Raw genomic sequence first — 16,970 nt, 5'->3', positions numbered from 1 at the left:
ACTTTTGCTTTTTTGCCCCCCCCCCCGCTTTTTTTTTTTTTTATAAAAGTGAAAATCCTCTTTGGAGTTCTTTTTGTTAGCAAAAACAAGTGCTAATGTAGGTAATTTATAAAAGTGAAGTAACATAATGCAAACTTTTGAAAAGCAGGGGGTATCTTATAATAGATCTTCTTTAAGATCTTTGTAAATCAGTTGAAATGCAGTGAGCATTTAATGCTGGATTAAAATGCTGGCTGCCTCATCTTCTGTTAACATTTGGTGCATTCTAAATGTAACCGCTGGATAGATGAAGAATTGGGATGATTTGAGAAAGGAATGTATAGCATTTGCAAGGGACTTGAATGAAAAATTACTGAGCAATCCTAAAATGCCAGTATCACTTCTCAGCTCTCCTTGTCCTGACTTACGCAGCATCTGAGGTTAATCATTTCTTCTTTGGGTGCCTCAAGAAGTAGCAGAATCTCAAATTCAGAAAGGTCCAAAATATCTCACCCCCATGAATATCCTTCCACTGTGAAATACAAAAATCAAGAGCCTTGCTACTTCCAACCTCTCCATCAGTGAAGACAATGCCAACAGAAGAAAATGCTTCTTATTTCCTTGGTTTTATTTAGGCATTTAATCATTAATTGATTATTGAGTATCTGTTATTTGTCAGCCATAATTCTAGGTACTATTGTAATGTGAGTTTGAGTCCTGATGCTGCTGCTTAATAGCTGTGTATTCTTTAAAAAGTTTTAATCCAAGGGTGCTGGGTGGTTCAGTTGGTTATGCATCTGACTCTTGATTTTAGCTCTGGTCAGGATCTCAGGATCGTGAGATCAAGCCCCACATTGGGCCCTATACTGGGCATGGAGTCTGCTTAAGATTCTATTTCTCCCTCTCCCTCTGCTCCTGCTCTCCCTCAAAAAAAAAAATTAATCCATATTAATCCATAAAGACCTATGTGAGACATAAAACCATACAACTCCTAAAAGGAAACATGGGCAGTAATTTCTTAGACTTTGGCCTTAGCAAGTTTTTTTCTAGATGTATCTCCTCAGGCAAGACAAACAAAAACAGAGATAAACTACTGGGACTACATCAAAATATAAAGCTTTTGCACAGCAAAGGAAACCATCAGCAAAGTGAAAAGGCAACCTACTGAATGGAAGAAGATATTTGCGAATGATATGTCTGATAAGGGGTTAATATCCAAAATACATAAACAATTTATGTAACTCAACATGAACTGCCCCCCACACAAATAACCCAACTAAAAAATGGGCAGAAGACTCAGATATACATTTTTCCAAAGAAGACATACAGATGGCTCAACATCACTAATCATCAGGGAAATGCAAATCAACGAGATACCACTTTACACCTGTCAGAATGTTTATAATTAAAAAGAGAAGAAATAGCAAGTGTTGGGGAGGATGTGGAGAAAAAGGAACCCTTGCACATTGTTGGTAAATTGTGGAATGTAAATGTGGAAAATAATATGGAGGTTTCTCAAAGAATTAATAATAGAAATACCTTATTATCCAGTAATTCCACTACTGGATATTTAATTTGAAAGAAATTAAACAAAGAAAACAAAAACACTAATTTGAAAAGATATATGTACCTTTATAGTAAACACATAATAAAATACTGATTCAAAGGGATACATGCACCCTGATGTTTATAACAGCATTATTTACAACAGCCAATATATAGTAGCAATCCAAATGTCCATCCATAGACAAATGGATAAAGATGTGTTGCATGTATATGCACAATGGAATATTATTCAGTCACAAAAATGAAAGAGATCTTGCCATTTGTGTCAACAAGGATAAGCCTGGATGTTATTATACTAAGTGAAATAAATCAGACAGAGAAAGACAAGACCTCATAATCTCACTGAAATGTGGAATCTAAACAAACAAAAAGCAGAATCAATCCTATAAATATAGAAAACAAACTGATGGTTGCAGAGGGGAGGAGGGTAGCGGGGATGAACAAAATGGTGAAAAGGAGTAGAAGTACAGGCTTCCAGTTACAGAACAAATAAGTCATGGGGATAAAAGGTACAACATATGGAACATATTCAAAGGTATTGTAATAGCACTGTATAGTGATAGATGGTAGCTACACTTGTGGTGAGTAAAGTATAATATATAGACTTGTCAAACTAACTATATGTACATCTAAAACTAAAACTAATAATATGTGTCAACTATACTTCGCTAAGAAAAATGGAGAAAGTAGAAGAGATTTTCAGTAGCTCTTTACTGTCTAATATGACAACCTTTAGCAGGTGTAGCTAATCCAAATTAAGATTTACTTTAATTGTCAAATAAGCCCTAGATTTTGAAGGCTTAATGTGGGTGTAAAATATTATGAATTACTTCATTATTAATATTTACATATTGGTAACATGTTGGACTTCCAATTTTTGGACATATGGAAGTAAATAAAATATATTATTACCAGGAATCCCTGGGTGGTTCAGTTGGTTAAGTGTCTGACTTTTGACTTCAGCTTAGGTCGTGATCTGGGGGTTGTGAGATTGAGTCCTGTTTGGGGCTCCTTGCTCAGTGCAAGTCTGCTTGAGATCTTCTGTCTTTCTCTCTTTTCTGTCTGCCTCTCCCCCCACTCATGCTCCTCTCTCTCTCAAAGATAAGAAAGAAAGAAAGAAAGAAAGAAAGAAAGAAAGAAAGAAAGAAAGAAAGAAAGAAGAAAGAAAGAAAGAAAAGAAAGAAAGAAAGAAAGAAAGAAAGAAAGAAAGAAAGAAAGAAGACTTTAAAAAATATTATTACCTTTTAAAAAAGTTTTAATTCAGACTGATCTCAATCTTCTTACCTCCAAAGGTAGTTGAGTTTATTTCAGGCAACATAGTGGAGTAAACTTTAAGAAGATTCCATTTCCCCAATACTGCAATAAGTTTGTAGAAATTCTGGTGAAATATTTTGAATATTTATAAACATTAAAATAGACTTTAGAAAAAAATAACTTTATTTATTTTTTTATTTATTTATGATAGTCACAGAGAGAGAGAGAGAGAGGCAGAGACACAGGCAGAGGGAGAAGCAGGCTCCATGCACCGGGAGCCCGATGTGGGATTCGATCCTGGGTCTCCAGGATCACGCCCTGGGCCAAAGGCAGGTGCCAAACCGCTGCGCCACCCAGGGATCCCAGAAAAAAATAACTTTAGATATAAAATATTTTATGGGTAAACATGTGTCTATATCCAAGTTCAAAAGAAAGAAAGCACAATATGCATGTGGAAGAAATGTAGAGAGAAATAATAAGAACCATCTGACATTATGAACAACCATAGAAGTGACAGTTCTAATCAAAAGCCAGAATGGCTAGGGACTGGGATTCTAAAGCCTATGGGAATAATAGACAATCCCTTTGGTCTATAAATCATGAAAAACTAGATTCTAAACATTAAAGCATCACCACCTCCACAAATATAGATATTGAAAAAAATGCTCCTATAAGATTATGGATGAAATAAGGAATTTTGCCTATGATCTGGAGCTTGGATGGATAAAATAAAATAAAAATGAAAAATCAGTCACCCTGGGGAAATCTAAATCTCAGACTTGTGCTACTCAAGACTATGGGATTTAAATTCTTGGCTACATTTGTTCCTAGTGATCCAAACTAAGAAAATAACATGAAAATGGTGAAGTATCTTTGGAATCTGTGGGACATTTCCAGGGCCAACATAGAACTACTTTATAAGTTCATTCAAGGTATTTTCATGGGGTATAAAATAATTTCATTAGAGATAAGCTCAAAATCTAGAAGTATAAAGAAAGGAGCAAAGATGAAATAAGGATGCTCAGCAGATACCACAAATAGAATCAGTACTCTAAGAATTAGGGGTGATCAGCAATTATGAATGTTTCAATGATTAAGGAGGAAAACACAAATAAACCAAATAAATGTTAAGTATGAAAAATCAATGTTATTGAGGATTTTTTAATCATTACATTTTCTCTATTATGTGGAAATATGTTTGAAATATGGATAAAATAATACCAAGAAAAATAGAATTTAACAATTTTTAAAAAATATTTGTGAAATATTGTTTGATTGATCAATTATTATGAAAGTAATAAGGAAACATCTAAAGAGCTCTTTCTCACTTCCCAAAATCATTATTATCAGACAGTTTTAAAAGTGAAAAACAAGCAAACAAATCAATCAATAAATGGATCCTGTCTTCAGGATGTTCCAGTCCATATGCAGAAATCAGAAAAATCACACCAAGCAATGTACAATTGCTGTGATGAGTGGCATGAAGGAAAGGTTTGTGTTGCCAAAAGAGTGTGTAAGTAGTGTGTCAGACTGGGATCGTGAGGAGTATGAAGTGCATGAGGTTCAGAGGGGACAGAGGCAGATGGGGCTGAGGCTCATGCAACAGATGGAAGCCTTGGGTCTTTTTGGCCTAAGAACCACTGAACGCCATTGAAAAGCTTTCAGAGGAAAATAGCATATCAGATGTTCTCTTCAGAAATCACATTCTGGCCACCTTGTGGAGTAGAAGGAAAGTGATGTAAAGTGAAGATTAGAGGCTCAGGGAGGAGTTTGTTTCATGCATCTGCTGAGAGATAATGGTTTTTTGAGGAGAATGATCTTGCAAGTGAAACAGTGCAGAAGCTAGAGCGATATTGGATAAAGGACAATGTGGCCTCATGATAGTGGAGGAAATGGTTATTTTTAAGAGACAAAGAAAAAAGGAGTGAGGAACAGTGCCCTCTGAGAGATCAGATACTGCTGGAGGTCAGTGGTGATCTTAGTGTGAACGGTTTCAAGGGGGTGAGGCTACACTGGGGTGAACAGAAAAAAGAGTGAAAGAGGAAAGGAAGAAGAGAAACTCCCTGGGAAAGGCTCATTGTTGGGGGACAGTGGGAGAGAGCAGGAATTAGAAGCAGGTGTGGGTTCAGAGATTCTCTATTTTGTTCATGATTCGAGGGATTCAAGAGTGTCTATTTTTTTTAAACCTCCTTAGCTTTCATGTCTTTTTTTTTAAGATTTTATTTATTTATTCATGAGAGAGAGAGAGAGAGAGAGGCAGAGACATATGCAGAGGGAGAAGCAGGCTCCAGCCTGATGTGGGATTCTATCTCCAGACCCGGGACCACGCCCTGAGCCACCCAAGCATCCCTCAAGAGTGTTTAAATGCTGGTAACAAGGTTCCATTTGAGAGAAAAGTTTTAAGATTTAGAGAGAAAGTGATAATCAATAATTTAAAATTTAAGGAATTGTTTAAACAAAGGTAAAAGTGAAGGCCATTAAACAAAGTCCAGCCATTCTAGTAGACCAGCTTGTCAGATGAAAATATTACAAGCCATAAGAAAATACATATTTGTATAGTCCAGAGGACATTTCTTTAGCCACCCTGCAAATTACATCAAGAATTACTTAATGCAGATGAATTGGCTAATCTGAACTCTTCACAGAATTTATATATAGGATTGTATATTAGTGTTTACAGTAAGGAATAAAGAGTTCTCGTTATAAAGTGTGGACTTGGTTATTTCTACAAGTAAGTCTTGCATTCAATAATCCTTGAGGAATTATTATAATTACGTAGCTACTTGGGTGGATGCTATGTGGCAATTAGAGAAAAAAGTTCAGATGTCCAGCATGTAAGACCAGGGAAAGTTCCCGTCGGGAGTCTTCCATGATGACAAAATAAATTTCCATTTCAGAAGGTTGTTCATTTCAGATGAGTGACAGATGAAAAATCTGGATTTAGAATATTATACTGAATAAATCCCTAATGGAGAGAAATCGTGTACATTTGATTTCATCTTAATCTCACAATTTTATAATGTAGCTCATACAGGGAGATCTTTTTGCCTCCAACTTCGCCTGACTTCCCGGACTGATCTTCCCAAACCTCCCCTGACAGTATCATCTTCCCTCAGCTTGACAATATGATTCAGCCTCAGATGTCAGTATATTCAGAAGCATGTATTGACTTTTAAAATTTTCATTTTGACATTCTAATGATCTCTCTATAGATTTACACTGAAATCATCTTGCCATTTTCTTGTCACTTTAGAGAAGATATTTTTGACTTTGTATTGTTAGTAGAGATTTTAGAGTTAACTTAAAAATTGTCTATATATGTCTATATATATGTATATATAGACATATATATATAATCAGTTTCCAGTGATCTTTTATTGGTCAAAGAAAATAAAAGATAAAGAACATAATCTTTAAATTTAGAGTGCCCGAATTAAACACCAACAACAGCACAAGACTGTCCTGGACATATGATAATTTGGGAACTTGTACAGATTCATCAGTAATGCTAATGATAATGTTAAAGGATTCAAATTTCTTGGGAAGTGATGGAGCAATATGTATTATAATTAAACAATACAGATCCGTTGACCCAGTTATCCTCTTGTGGTAAGTCTTCTCTACAGATATATGTATATAAGTGGGTATTACAGCATCATATCGACATAAATTCATTATCCTTCAGTAGGAAAGCAATTGAAAAAAGTGTGATGTGTCTATATTATGTAACACTACGCAGTTCTTAAAAACAATACACTAAACCCTCATACAACAAGGCTAGAAGAGTTGTCCACAATACATGTTTTGTTTTTAATCAAGGAAAGGAAACAAACATGTATGTAGGTGACTTTTGTAAACATGAGCAAGTTTGAAATTCTTGGTGTTTGTGGGTGCTGCATGTAGATGTACATGCATATGTGAGTATAAGCGTGTGAACATGAGGAAAAGTTGGGGTGTTGTAGGCCAAGGTATTAATATTATTTATTTTAGTGGGGATAGATGGTAAAGATTTGTGGGAAGGTTTTTTAACAGTTCCTTATTTTGTGCTTGGATTTTCTTTTCGTTGCCATTATCATGTAATACTTTTGGAAAAACAAAACAAAAAGATGAACAGAAAGACAAAATTAAGGTTGTGAACTAGGACTGATCACATAGGAGAGAATTGTACTGAAGGGGAAAAAAATAGGTGCATGTCCAATTCCTAAATCATTCCAGAATTCTGCAGATAGATTTTTAACCAAGGAAAAATAAGTGAATAGTACAAAATAACCTGGCACTAGCTATCTTAATTTTTCTGAAACAACCAATCCTCTGAGAACAACTAGAAGGCTATAAAATACATTACATCTGTTTAAGGCACACAGAGCTTGCAAGGCAGTGAGAAGTATTGAGCCAAAATCTGAAAGAGGAGTAAAGGCAAGAGAGGTGAGCCTGCATTTGGTGGTGCTTTTCACTGTGAGATGAGTGTCCATTCTTAAAGCAGAGGCTGCCAGGCTGAGAAACTGAGCACAGATGATCAGTATCACAGACCTGGGAGGTAAAGATCAAAGTTCAAGACCCAACAACAACGAAAAAAGTTCCTAGTAAATACATTATTTTTTTATTTAATAAAAGTATAACTAATGTATAGTCTTATATTATTGCAAGCTTTTTATTAATACTGTCTAGGACTATACCCTAGAAAGAAGAGTGAATGTGAAATAAGCCTGTCCTTACAAGGACTGAAGTTAAAACTCAACTATCTTGGTACATGATTGGATTAATAATATCTGCCTCCCATAAGAAATGACAGGCAGTCAGATAGCTTGATAGACTACGATTGGACTAAAAAACCAAGATAAAATAGAAAATAGAAATCACTAGAGATCTTGATATCAGAGTTTTCAGAAGTATTTTATAATAACTCATTATACATTAACGAAACAGTGTATAATAATAAATAGAATGAGTAGAAAACTGGAAATCATAAGAAAGAAAATTGCATGGAAGTTCTGGAATGTAATAATGTAACATAAGTAAAATTATGAACCTAATGGATAACTTTTGTGCTTTTTAAACAGGGAGGATTTTGACCCCTGATAGATTTTGAATCCAGATGGATACTTCAGAGAATGTTTAGAGACATTTGAGGGTGTAACACAAGGGAAGTGCTCCTGGCATCTTGTGAGTAGAGACTAGAGATGCTATAAACATCCTTCAATACACAGAACAGCCCCTAAAACAAAGAATTAGCCAGTTCAAAGTGTTGGTAGAGATTTCAAAAATCTTTAACAGCAGATTAAAACCACGTAATAAAAATTGGTGAGCTGGAAGTCAGGTAAAAGGAAAATACACACACTAAAAGGGGCTTAGAGTGGCTGGAGGAAGGGATTACCAAGGGTCATGTGGAATCTTGACTGTGGTGATATTTTTACTTCAAATTTTACATTTCAAACTTATGTCAAAACATGAGAGACACCTAACTCTGGGAAATGAACAAGGGGTAGTGGTAGGGGAGGTGGGTGGGAGGGTGGGGTGACTGGATGATGGGCACTGAGGAGGGCACTTGGTGGGATGAGCACTGGGTGTTATGCTATATGTTGGCAAATTGAACTCCAATAAAAAAATACCAAAAAAAATTAGTTGACCATAAAGTTCAGGGTCCACTTCTGGGTTCTCTATTCTGTCCCATTGATCTATGTGTCTGTTTTTGTGCCAGTACCACACTGTCTTGATGACCACAGCTTTGTAGTACAACCTGAAATCTGGCATTGTGATGCCCCCAGATATGGTTTTCTTTTTTAAAATTCGGGGTCTTTTCTAATTCTGAACTTTATGGTCAACCAATATTCAATAAAGGAGGAAAGACTATCCATTGGAAGAAAGACAGTCTCTTCAATAAATGGTGCTGGGAAAATTGGACATCCACATGCAGAAGAATGAAACTGGACCACTCTCTTTCATCATACACAAAGATAAACTCAAAATGGATGAAAGATCTAAATGTGAGACAAGATTCCATCAAAATCCTAGAGGAGAACACAGGCAACACCCTTTTTGAACTTGGCCACAGTAACTTCTTGCAAGATACATCCACGAAGGCAAAGGAAACAAAAGCAAAAATGAACTATTGGGACTTCATCAAGATACGAAGCTTTTGCACAGCAAAGGATACAGTCAACAAAACTAAAAGACAACCTACAGAATGGGAGAAGATATTTGCAAATGACGTATCAGATAAAGGGCTAGTTTCCAAGATCTTTAAAGAACTTATTAAACTCAACACTCAAGAGACAAACAATCCAACCATGAAATGGGCAAAAGACATGAAGAGAAATCTCACAGAGGAAGACATAGACATGGCCAACATGCACATGAGAAAATGCTCTGCATCACTTGCCATCAGGGAAATGCAAATCAAAACCACAACGAGATACCACCTCACACCAGTGAGAATGGGGAAAATTAACAAGGCAGGAAACCACAAATGTTGGAGAGGATGCGGAGAAAAGGTGGGAACACTGTTGGTGGGAATGTGAACTGGTGCAGCCACTCTGGAAAACTGTGTGGAGGTTCCTCAAAGAGTTAAAAATAGACCTGCCCTACGACCCAGCAATTGCACTGCTGGGGATTTACCCCAAAGATTCAGATACAATGAAACGCCGGGACACCTGCACCCCGATGTTTCTAGCAGCAATGTCCACAATAGCCAAACTGTAGAAGGAGCCTCAGTGTCCATCGAAAGATGAATGGATAAAGAAGATGTGGCTTATGTATACAATGGAATATTCCTCAGCCATTAGAAACGACAAATACCCACCATTTGCTTCAACGTGGATGGAACTGGAGGGTATTATGCTGAGTGAAGTTAGTCAATCGGAGAAGGACAAGCAGTGTATGTTCTCATTCATTTAGGGAATATAAATAATAGTGAAAGGGAATATAAGGGAAGGGAGAAGAAATGTGTGGGAAATATCAGAAAGGGAGACAGAACATAAAGACTCCTAACTCTGGGAAACGAACTAGGGGTGGTGGAAAGGGAGGAGGGCGGGGGGTGGGGTTGAGTGGGTGACGGGCACTGAGGGGGGCACTTGACGGGATGAGCACTGGGTGTTATTCTGTATGTTGGTAAATTGAACACCAATAAAAAATAAATTTATTAAAAAATACCAAAAAAATAAAATTCTATGTCTATTAGTATCTATAAAAAAATAAATTTGTGTCATTTACAGTATGGCTATCATAGCTCACAAGACCCAAAAAAACACACAGTGAGGGAAAACATTTGCAATACCATTAACAGAAGGCCAGCATCTCGAACATACAAAAATTCTTACAAATTGATAAGAAAAAGGAAAAAAATAACTCAGAAATAGGCAAAAGATTTGAACAGATACTTCACAAAAGATATTCAAATTTCAATGAACAGATGAAAAGGCACTCAACCTCAGAAATCATCTGAGATGCAAATAAAAGCCATAATGAGATATTGTCATACCCACTGTTAAAAACTGACAATACCACATGCTACAAAGGGTGTGAGGCTCCTGGAAGTCTCAAACATTGCTGGTTGGTAGAAATGAAAAAAACTATAACTATCTGCTACACCAAACATACAAAGTCAATGATTCAGCACATTTTCTCTTAGGTATATGCTAAATATAGATGCATATATTCATGTAAGAAAGGATCATGTATGATAATGTACATAAGGTCAAGTATGATGATGTACAGAGCAGGTATTATTCATGGTAACCTCAAACTGGAAACAGTCATGTTATTCATAATGAATAACTAGAAGAAACCAGTTATGGTATATTCACAGTATAGAATACTATATATTTATGAACCCATTCTTTTTTTTAATTTTTTTTTAATTTATGATAGTCACACACACACACACACACACAGAGAGAGAGAGAGAGAGAGAGAGAGAGGCAGAGACACAGGCAGAGGGAGAAGCAGGCTCCATGCACCGGGAGCCCGACGTGGGATTCAATCCCAGGTCTCCAGGATCGCGCCCTGGGCCAAAGGCAGGCGCCAAACCCTGCGCCACCCAGGGATCCCTATGAACCCATTCTTACTGCATGCGTGAATATGGGTGAATCTCACTTACTGTGGAGTAAAAGAAGTAGATCTCATTTACATGAAATAAACTAACTTACAGTGTTGGAAGTCAGGGTCAGAGAACTGGTAATATGTATTTTGATGTGTAGTGGTTGTTGCATGAATTTCTCTATGTTTTAATAACTAATCAATCTGAAAATTTATAAAATGTACATTTTATGAGTATATAGTATGTTTCAGGAATCAAGCTTATCAAAGAATATACATATATATTCAGTTTTCTTTTATAAGAAATGCTTACTATTCTTTGGTACTTTGTATAATATTGTAATGCAGTCAATACCCATTTATTAAGAGTGTGCCATGGACCTGGCTATGATATTGTTATGTTTTGAGTTGCATTCACCCAAAACTCATATGTGGAAATCCTAACCTCCAGGGCCTCAGAATGTGACTGTATGTGGAGATAGAATCCAAGCAATTATGGTTAAATGAGGTCATTGGTGGGGGCCTTAATCTAATATGACAGATATTCTTACAAGAGGAGGAGATTAGGGCACAGAAACACACAGAGAAAGATGGTGTGAAGACACAGGGTAAAAACAGCCGTCTGTAAGACAAGGAGAGAAGCCTTAGAAGAAACCAATACTGATGGTGCCTTGATCTTGGACTTGTAGCCTCCAGAATTGTGAAAATAAATCTCTCTTGTTTGAACCACTTGGTCTGTAATACTTTGTTACAGCAGCCTTAGGCAACTAATATGGATATGTAGTGGGGCAATCAGACAGGTAAGACATGAGCTCATGAGAATTTCCAGCCTGACAGGGAAGCAGTTCCATACCCACTTGAGCCTAAGAATTATAAACACCAACTAACAAAAGAATAATGGGAACCCAAGGTAGCCTGAGTCATGGCTGTTACAATATCATTGTAACAGGCAATCATGGCCTCTACTCACATGGAAAATGACAGATTCGCACAGGAAGTTCAGTAGCAGATGATTTCAAATCATAATGGTAGTTTGATTGACTCAGCCTCTCAATTCTTTATTAAAGAAATTCAGTTAAAAATAGAAACACCTGATCAGAGAAGTCACCTAACAACATGACTGCCGTGGCCTTAGTGATGAGGAAGAGTTTCAATATGACTCATGCGTTAAGGCCCAACTCTCCAGACACTACACAGTGGGGTCCATACCATGCACTGTCTACAAAGTAGATACGCAGTAGTAACAATGGTTAACTTTCAATTAAAAAGTCCACATTTTAGTGGACTTTTTCTAATAAAAATGGTCTTTTTAACACATACTTCAAGGAGATGTGCTCAAATTAGCAATAATTATATTGTGGTATTGTTGTTACTATATTTTATAAAAAATATAGTGCTGAAATATAATGCAGGGCTGAAGGAAATGAGTTTTCTAAACTATAACGAACAAATTATGCTGTTTGGTGACTATAATACAAATGTTGATGCTACACAGTTATAATATATACTCGAGAAGAAAATATTTTAAATGTTTGCACTTACGGAGCCAGACAACATTCTGAAGTTAAAAGAATGGAGTCAGAATTCTCCTACTTAACTTCCCAAAGCAGGATTTGCATACTAATTAATACTGGCCTCATAAAGGTGTAAAAATCCAATGAGATTGTGTACTTATAAGCATTTCCAAAACGTCAAAAGTCACTAATAAATGCAATTTATTATCTGTGTCAGTGGTTCTTGCAATTTGGAAGTGTTTTTTTGGGGGGGCGGGAGTGGTTTTATGTGGTGATGCACAAGTAAAAGTTTTTTGGACTTTATCTTTGTCCTTGCCTTTCAAATGAAGCACAAACTAAAATTCCTCTGCTGTAAAAACCGTGCAATTTTGAAGTATTTACACATAGTTTGGTTCCATTTTAAATGCTTCTACCTAACTCTCTGGAGCCATATTACTTTAAAAAACAACCTATATTACTTTAGTACCTAGTACTATTTTTCTCAACTTAAAAAATTATTATTATTAACACCCTCTAGGAGCTTTTTCAGACATTTTTTCCCTAAATGATCCCCATGAAATTTTATTTTTTTATTTCCTTTATTGGAGTTCAATTTGCCAACATATAGTATAGCACCCAGTGCTCATCCTGCCAAGTGCCCCCCTCAGTGCCCACCATCCAGTCACCCCAACCCCCCGCACACTTACTCTTCCACTACCCCTTGTTCATTTCCCAGAGTTAGGTGTTGCTAATGTTTTGTCACCCTCACTGATATTTTCACTCATTTTCTCTCCTTTCCCTTTATTCCCTTTCACTAATTTTTATATTCCCCAAATGAATGAGACCATATAATGTTTGTCCTTTTCCGATTGACTTATTTCACTCAACACAATACCCTCCAGCTCCATCCACGTCGAAGCAAATAGTGGGTATTCGTCGTTTCTAATGGCTGAGTAATATTCCATTGTATACATAGACCACATCTTCTTTATCCATTCATCTTTCTATGGACACCAAGATACCTTCCACATTTTGGCTATTGTGGACATTGCTGCTAGAAACATTGGGGTGCAGGTGTCCTGGCGTTTCACTGCATCTGTATCTTTGGGGTAAATCCCCAGCAGTGCAATTGCTGGGTCGTAGAGCAGATCTTTTTTTTTTTTTTATGATAGTCACAGAGAAAGAGAGAGAGAGAGAGAGAGACAGAGACATAGGCAGAGGGAGAATCAGGCTCCATGCACCGGGAGCCCGATGTGGGATTCCATCCCCGGTCTCCAGGATCGAGCCCTAGGCCAAAGGCAGGCGCCAAACTGCTGCGCCACCCAGGGATCCAGGGCAGATCTATTTTTAAGTCTGAGGAACCTCCACACAGTTTTCCAGAGTGGCTGCACCATTTCACATTCCCATCAACAGTGCAAGACGGTTCCCCTTTCTCCACATCCTCTCCAACATTTGTGGTTTCCTGCCTTGTTAATTTTCCCCATCCTCACTGGTGTCAGGTGGTATCTCATTGTGGTTTTGATTTGTATTTCCCTGATGGCAAGTGATGCGGAGCATTTTCTCATGTGCTTGTTGGCCATGTCCATGTCTTCCTCTGTGAGATTTCTCTTCATGTCTTTTGCCCATTTCATGATTGGATTCTTTGTTTCTTGGGTGTTGAGTTTAATAAGTTCTTTATAGATCTTGGAAACTAGCCCTTTATCTGATACGTCATTTGCAAATATCTTCTCCCATTCTGTAGGTTGTCTTTGAGTTTTGTTGACTGTTTCTTTTGCTGTGCAGAAGCTTTTTATCTTTATGAAGTCCCAATAGTTCATTTTTGCTTTTGTTTCTTTTGCCTTCGTGGATGTATCTTGCAAGAAGTTACTGTGGCCAAGTACATAAAGGGTGTTGCCTGTGTTCTCCTCTAGGATTTTGATGGAATCTTGTCTCACATTTAGATCTTTCATCCATTTTGAGTTTATCTTTGTGTATGGTGTAAGAGAGTGGTCTAGTTTCATTCTTCTGCATGTGGATGTCCAATTTTCCCAGCACCATTTATTGAAGAGACTGTCTTTCTTCCAATGGATAGTCTTTCCTCCTTTGTTGAATATTAGTTGACCATAAGTTGAGGGTCCACTTCTGGATTCTCTATTCTGTTTTATTGATCTATGTGTCTGTTTTTGTGCCAGTACCACACTGTCTTGATGACCACAACTTTGTAGTACAACCTGAAATCTGGCATTGTGTTGCCCCCAGCTATGGTTTTCTTTTTTAAAATTCCCCTGGCTATTCGGGGTCTTTTCTGATTCCACAGAAATCTTAAGATGATTTGTTCCAACTCTCTGAAGAAAGTCCATGGTATTTTGATAGGGATTGCATTAAATGTGTAAATTGCCCTGGGTAACATTGACATTTTCACAATATTAATTCTTCCAATCCATGAGCATGGAATATTTTTCCATCTCTTTGTGTCTTCCTCAATTTCTTTCAGAAGTGTTCTGTAGTTTTTAGAGGATAGATCCTTTACCTCTTTGGTTAGGTTTATTGCTAGGTATCTTGTATCCCCATGAAATTTTAACACCACAGGTATACTGTATATGTTCATATACTGTATGTGTATCTGGGCTTTGCACATGAAAAGAGTAAAACCTTTTGCTTCTTCCACCAAGAACCAGTTTTCACCCCTTTGGAGACAATATCTCCCCCTTCCCATTATGAATGCATGATCTATCAGAAATTTTATTTTAAATGTATGTTTTTTCATAAATTTCCATAAATTTCAGTAATCACTCACATTTTAAATTTCTAGCAGTATTTTTATAAATATGTTCATAATAGAGAATCCAGTTGTGAAATCAAAACTCATGACACTGACAGGGAATATGGAACACAAATTTGTACGCCATCCTTGCCAACCAGCCAAGCTAATCTCCTCTGTATTGTTCTAATATTAGTATATGTGCTGCCAAAGTGAGTACTCTTGACCCTTGTTTGTTTGTTTGTTTTTGTGTCATAAGAACACTTAATGGGCGATCTAATCTCTTAACACATTTTTGAGTGCACAGTACAGAATTGTTGATTCTAGGCACTTCTCTGTACAGCAGTTTCTCCAACTCATTCATCTTATGTGACTGAAATTTTATACCAGTTAAGCACATTTATCTACCCTCCCCACCCCCAGTCCTGGCAACCACCCTTCTACTCTCTGCTTCTATAAGTTTGACTATTTTAGGTGCCTCAAGTAAGTGAAATCACACAGTAATGGTTCTTTTGTGACCCATTTAATTAACTCAGGATAATGTTCTCCAGGTTCTTTTGTGTTGTCACAAATGCAGAGCTTATTTTCTTATAACTGTGAAACCAGTTGTTTATCACTGTTAGACACCAACTAGGCACATCTAAGCAACTGCTTATGAACTAGCAGAATCTAACGACCTGGAGTTGGTTGAAATGGTATGGGCCACAGTCCCTATCCAGAGGGAAAAGTATGCTGCATCATATAATATCAGCAATCCAGAACTAACTTCAGGATGACTATGGAAACAAAAACTGGCCTTAAATTACAGTGACATTCCATGTGATCAAACTCATTAATTGTACTTGTGAAGGAGGCCCCAGGCTCTTAGTTAGGTTCCTTTATGATGATTTCTAACATGCTATGATCTCAGTAAGCAGGTTGTAAGCTGAGTGACCAACTGCCCCAATGTCCCAAATTTAAGGGTTTCCCAGGATGTGGGCTTTAGGACTAAAAATAGGAAGTCAGTTACTCTGTTTCAGCCATCCTCAGGAGTATGAGCAGGAGATGGGGTGTGGGTGGAGGTAGAAGAAGCACCAGCATGAGCTGAAACTGATCTGCCAGAGAAGCCAAAGCAGGTAAAAGGCCAGATATGATCCTTGCAAGCACAGCAAACTGGGGCCATTTGGTGCAGGGGAAGATAGGCTTTCACTCTTCATATCTACGAGGAACACAAAAATTGATAGCATTTTAATCAATAAAGCAGGGAAATATAAAATTCATTTATAAAGTTTCCATTCAAATAATTAACGAAGTTTAGTTGCTGCATTGAATGGAAAGCTTTCAGTAGTTTGCGGAATTGTTTCATCAAAAGGCACATTTTCCTGTGATGTTGGATAAATGAGGTGCAACTGTCATATTAGATATGAGAGGTCACCTGTAACCAAACTGCTATTCATTCCATGCTTTGGAACACTGGCAATTCTTCCAGGCCTCCATTAATATGGGCACTCTCAAAGGATAATTTATTAAATAATATCCTTGTAGTAACAAAAGAAAAAAAAATTCTTATCCTGCAAGAGTGCCCTATCGACTACATCAGGTTCATTTACTCACCAGTAAAATCTGCTCTCGAACATGATTTAAAAGCAAGCAATGGTAATCCCATCTGATAGAAAACTGGCACAGACCTTGTCAGTCAGAACATACATTTTGTGGGCTCTAAAAATAGCATAAGAAGTCTAATTTGATACTTGTCTTTTTGTAAATTAAAAAAAAATAAACACACTTATATCCAAAACAATTTTTAAATGTTTCAAATGAAGCCTTTAGAATATTTGGAATAAAATACTTTCAGTTCTGTTGATAATTTCAATTTTAATAATGACATAATTTAATGGCAATTTGTTATTTAAAAGGCATCTCAT

General features: G+C 36.9%; 1 protein-coding gene across 1 annotated transcript in view; it reads left to right on the top strand.

The window, feature by feature from the left end:
• Window positions 1–16,970, top strand: part of LOC121488865 (26S proteasome regulatory subunit 4-like) — a 155,007-nt gene that overhangs the window by 1,009 nt on the left and 137,028 nt on the right. The gene's annotated exons all lie outside the window — the stretch shown is intronic.

This window comes from Vulpes lagopus, chromosome 4 (genome assembly GCF_018345385.1).
Source record: "Vulpes lagopus strain Blue_001 chromosome 4, ASM1834538v1, whole genome shotgun sequence".
NCBI classification, from domain to species: domain Eukaryota; kingdom Metazoa; phylum Chordata; class Mammalia; order Carnivora; family Canidae; genus Vulpes; species Vulpes lagopus.
This window is presented reverse-complemented; position numbering and strand designations above follow the sequence as displayed.